Source organism: Notamacropus eugenii, chromosome 2 (genome assembly GCF_028372415.1).
Source record: "Notamacropus eugenii isolate mMacEug1 chromosome 2, mMacEug1.pri_v2, whole genome shotgun sequence".
NCBI classification, from domain to species: domain Eukaryota; kingdom Metazoa; phylum Chordata; class Mammalia; order Diprotodontia; family Macropodidae; genus Notamacropus; species Notamacropus eugenii.
This window is the reverse complement of record NC_092873.1, coordinates 274,477,910-274,483,054: the sequence shown is the minus strand read 5'-3', so window position 1 is coordinate 274,483,054 and position 5,145 is coordinate 274,477,910. Positions and strand designations below refer to the sequence as shown.

Below are 5,145 nucleotides of genomic sequence, written 5' to 3'. Positions count from 1 at the left end.
TGGAATATCCTATTCCATGCCCTTCGATCCCTTAATGTAGAAGCTGCTAGATCCTGTGTTATCCTGATTGCATTTCCACAATACTTGAATTATTTCTTTCTGGCTGCTTGCAATATTTTCTCCTTGAACTGGGAACTCAAGAATTTGGCTACAATATTCCTAGGAGTTTCTCTTTTTGGATCTCTTTCAGGAGGTGATTGGTGGATTCTTTCAATATTTATTTTGCCCTCTGGTTCTAGAATATTGGGACAGTTTTTCTTGATAATTTCATGAAAGATGATGTCAAGGCTCTTTTTTTGATCATGGCTTTCAGGTAGTCCCATAATTTTTCAGTTGTCTCTCCTGGATCTATTTTCCAGGTCAGTTGTTTTTCCAATGAGATATTTCACATTGTCTTCTATTTTTCATTCTTTTGGTTTTGTTTTGTAATTTCTTGGCTTCTCATAAAGTCATTAATTTCTGTCTGCTGCATTCTAATTTTTAAAGATCTATTTTCTTCAAGGAGCTTTTGAACCTCCTTTTCCATTTGGTTAACTCTGCTTTTTAAAGCATTCTTCTCATTGGCTTTTTGCCCTCTTTTGCCAGTTGAGTTAGCCTATTTTTTTTGGCTCTTTTCAGTTTATTACATGAATGAGTTACGCTAGTCCAAGTTAAACAGCAGACCCCAAATGGTTACATTATACAAGCTGTGAGGTTTTTAAACTTGTGACAAGGGACGAAAGGGAATTCTTCTACTCATTGCAAGAAAATTCTCACTTAAGCTTCAGTGAGCCACAAGCACTTAAAACACATGAACCTTCAGCTGGTCTTCTTTTGCCAATCCAGTCTCGATGAGGAACTGGCATATGTTCTTGTGCTGGTCACCCTGTAGCTGAATTACTTCTCCATATTCTGGATGCTCAATTACAATGCCCTTGCAGGCAGATTTCTTCTTGAATGCCTTCACTAGTTTCTTTTTATCATAATCATCAGTGATCCCCTGGACAGTAGTGAAGGTGTTCTTGCCATTTCTCTGTTGAATTCTTATATAGATATAATCCTCAGTCCCAGTAGAAGGCAGGTTGTCACTCTTACTTGTGTCAGCAAAGGAGTACAAAGAGTGAAGGTTCTTGATAGTGGCCATATGATACAATTCCTTTTCCTCAGTGGAAACAGCCTGTGGAAGTGGTGGCAGGAGAAGGCGGGCAGGGGAGATGGAGTGTTGGGAAGTGAGGGGGCTTGAGGGGTAGGCTGCTGAGTCCTCAGTGGCAGCTCAATGACTGGGCAAGTTAGCCTATTTTTAAAGGTGTTATTTTCTTCAGCATTTTTTTAGTCTCCTTTAGCAAGCTGTTGACTTGCTTTTCATGATTTTCTTGTATTGTTCTCATTTCTCTTCCCAAATTTTCCTCTATCTCTCTTACGTGATTTTCAAAATCCTTTTTGAGCTCTTCCATGTCCTGAGACCATTGCATGTTTATTTTGGAGGTTTTGGAGGCAATGACTTCCTCTGATGGTATATATTGTTCTTCCTCAACCAAAAGGATGGAAGAAAATATCTGTTCACCAAGAAAGTAACCTTCTATAGTCTTATTTTTTCCCCTTTTTGGTCATTTCCCCAGTCAGTTACTTCCTTCTGAGTCCTTTGTCAAGAGGAGGGTATACTCTGGGAACCTGTAAGTTCTCAGTTCCTCCAAGGTGGCACAATCAAGGGAGAGGAGTTTGTTCTGCTCTTGGCCTGCACACTGCTCTGGGAGCAACCAAAAACTTTTCTGCCCAGAATCTGTCAGTAGAATTCCTTCTCCACAATTGCCTCCAGCTCCACCATGTCAGCCTTCCTCCTCACCCCAGGGCCATGCTTAGGGCTAAGATTCAGATCAGTGGCACAATTCCCCCAGAGGCTTTAGGCAGAGGGCTCCAAAAATGGATGCTGCCACTGCAGTGGCTGCTGCCAGTGGTCTAGACTGCGTTCCCTTCTCCTGGGTGAAGGAGCTTTCTGACTGACCTTTGAAGCTGTCTTTGGCGTTTGTGGTTTGAGCAATCTGGGAATTACTGCTGCCGGTGGCTCCCTGAAGCCTGCTCCATGTCCTGTCCCTGCCACGATGAGTGGCCCATTGTGAGCTGGGCTCTGCTCTGTGTTCAGTGTGATAGACCTTTCCCGCTGGCCCTCCAGGCTGTCTTGGGCTGGAAACATCTTTCATTCGGTTATTTTGTGGCTTCTACTACTCTAGAATTTGTTTAGAGTAATTTTTTACAGGTATTTTGTGGGCTATGTAGGGGACCTTCTATAGGTCCTTCTTTCTACTCCACCATCTTTGTTCTGCCCCTCTACAACTGTGTAATAACTTTCTAAAAAATATTATCAAAATTGTCCATTTTATCTTCTGTAATACCACCCATTCCCTCTTTTGGTGGACTCTTTTCCTGTCCATAGAGATGAAGTTCCCCCCACCCGTTCCTATAATTTGTTTACTATATGAACTTTTATATAGTCTTACATCTATATAGAACTTGTCTTGGTACAAGGTGTGAAGTGCTAGTTTAAATAACTGGAAGACTTTTCTAGTCATAGGGAATTCCTCTGGTATTTGGGCTACTCACTAGAATCCTCTATGATCTCTTTTCAAAGCATATATTTCCTTTTCTGTGCCTTCCTTGATATTAATAAAGAAACACTGAATAAAGTTATTTCTGTTGTTGAGTATATCAAGAAATATTTTAAGATCTTCACACATCCATAACAGAGATCTTATTTGATGAGGGTCTTGAGGCTACAATTTTCTTGACCAAGTCAAATTCATTTTTATCATCAACAAGTAATAAACGCAGTATCCTGTATTCTCTGCACTTATCAAGCAACTGCATAACAATAAAATAAGCGTGGATCTCATTTACAAAAATGCTTGACTCTATGATATTTTCAAGTGTGTCCTTGATACATCTATATTTCAATAGATATATTGTAGAACTGAGAAAGGAGACATATAAGCCTATGCCTACTGACATCATCTCTATCACCCTTTATCCAGTAGTTTTATCATCTACCAATTTCTGATTACTCAGAATCTTAATTTTAAAATGTCTTGAGAATTGTTTTTGTAGTGCTGTCTAACTCATATCCAGCATTTATATTCACTATTTATTTTCTTTAGTGACAGTTTTACTTCCTTAAGTGACATATCGGTAACTGTATTGTTAGAGGCCTAATTTGATGACTCCACTGTCTTTGGTGGAGGGAAACAAAAATGGTTTGTAGAAATCTTGGCAGCCTTTTTTTTTTTTTTGCATTTTTGACTATCTTTCTCCTTCCACTTTCATTCTTAAATGCCCTTAAGCTGATCTGTACTAATTAATATGATCTTAAATCAAACTTCCTATAAACTAACTTTCCTTTCTCTGTTTTTCTTATTTTACAAAGCAATGTTGACAATGATTTCCCTCCATAGACCTCAGATTTTTAAAATTAATTTCATTTTGAACCAGTGTTATCCTTGGTGACTATAACACTGCTTAGCAAGGGGATGTGACTTTTGCTAGCATACATGGTTACTATGACTTTTTGCCTTCCTGTTTTGGTGATCATTGAGATGTAAGACTTTCCTCGGAAATGGTGATAATTAGTGTCCATTCTGGTTCCTCTATTTATTTGCCATGTTCTGCATTAATATCTCTCATAAATATGTCATAATGAAGTTCTTATAATTACACTTTGTAGCTTATTCTCATTTTTTCCTTCTTAACATTTTATGATCATTTATCTTTTGGGGAGCAAGTTGATGGCCTCACTGATTCAGAAATCATTCCCACATCCACAATTAGTCTTTTCCCCATATAATGAAATAGGAAAGCTAAGTGGAACAGTGGACAGTCAGGAAGACCTGAGTTCAAATGTGACTTCAGACACTTACTAGCTGTGTGGTTCTCGGCAAGTCACTTCAACCTATTTGCCTCAGTTTCCTCACCTGTAAAAATGAGCTAAAGGAAATGGCAAACTGCTATAGTATCTTTGCTAGGAAAATCTCAAATGGAGTCATGAAGAATTGGATATGACTAAAACAACTGAAAAACAAAAAATATGATGAAATACAGCTGTTTTAATTCTTTCATATTATTTGATCTTTACTGTGTCCAAGGCCTCCATCATCTCTTCTTGAAGAAAGTGTTCATGACTTTTTACTGTAAAATTTCTGCATAATCTATAACAATTTACTTCTTGATTTTGAGTTATATTGTCTCCATCCTACCTTATATCCTTCATTGTTTGAAAGTGACAAATATTAAAGTGTTCATTTAATATGCAGTCTCTTATTGAGAAATTTCCATGTTTTGTGATCTTGGTCAACAGATGTTGGCTTAAAGCTTGAAAAAAATTTTTCATACATTAGTGGATATGTTTCACAGCATCCTATGAGATAGGAGCTATAGGGATCATCGCCATTTTAAAGATGAGGAAATAGAGGCACTGAGATTGTAAGTGGTTTGCTAGTAGTTACACATTCAGTAATTGTATGAAGTGGAATTTGAAGTCAACCTTTTCTGCTCAGTGTCCATGTCTATGGCATTTCACCTTGCATGAGATGCAAATTACCTTCATGAGGATTTTAGGATAGCGTGAGAGGCTTGGAGTCAGGAAGATTCATCTTCTTGAGTTCAAATCTGCCTTCAGACACTAGCTGTGTGACCCTGAGCAAGTCACTTGACCCTATTTGCCTCAGTTTCCTTTTCAGTAAATGAGCTGGAGAGGAAATGGCAAACCACTCCAGCGTTTTGGCTAAGAAACCTCAAAGGAGGTCACAAAGAGTCAGACTTGATTGAAAATGACTCAACAACACAAGAAGCTGAACAAAAATTTCCTCTGTCCTTTGTACACATGATAAAACCAACTCTGCCAATTCTTTTCCAAGTAAAACATTTGAACTTGCCTTCCCTTTAGCTATAATATCCTATCTCTGGGTTTCAGTTATAGTAAGGATGTCAAAATTAATGTGACTGAACTCCTGTAGTAGCATATTGGACAATAATTTCACATTTGGAATACCAACAGTACAATTAGTGCTTTTAAGTAATCTAAAAACTGTGATTTTATACTCTGTTCAAACTTCTTTTTTTTCCTGCTGCTTTTATTGTGAAAATTAAAGAGGGCTATAAGGACTGAGGGCCTAATTGGAT

The 5,145-nt window shown here is 38.0% G+C and overlaps 1 pseudogene; it reads right to left on the bottom strand.

Annotated features, from left to right (window-relative positions):
• Nucleotides 1-781: 781 nt before the first annotated feature.
• On the bottom strand, nt 782-1,123 carry LOC140523884 (eukaryotic translation initiation factor 1 pseudogene; annotated as a pseudogene).
• Between the last annotated feature and the right edge of the window lie 4,022 nt (nt 1,124-5,145).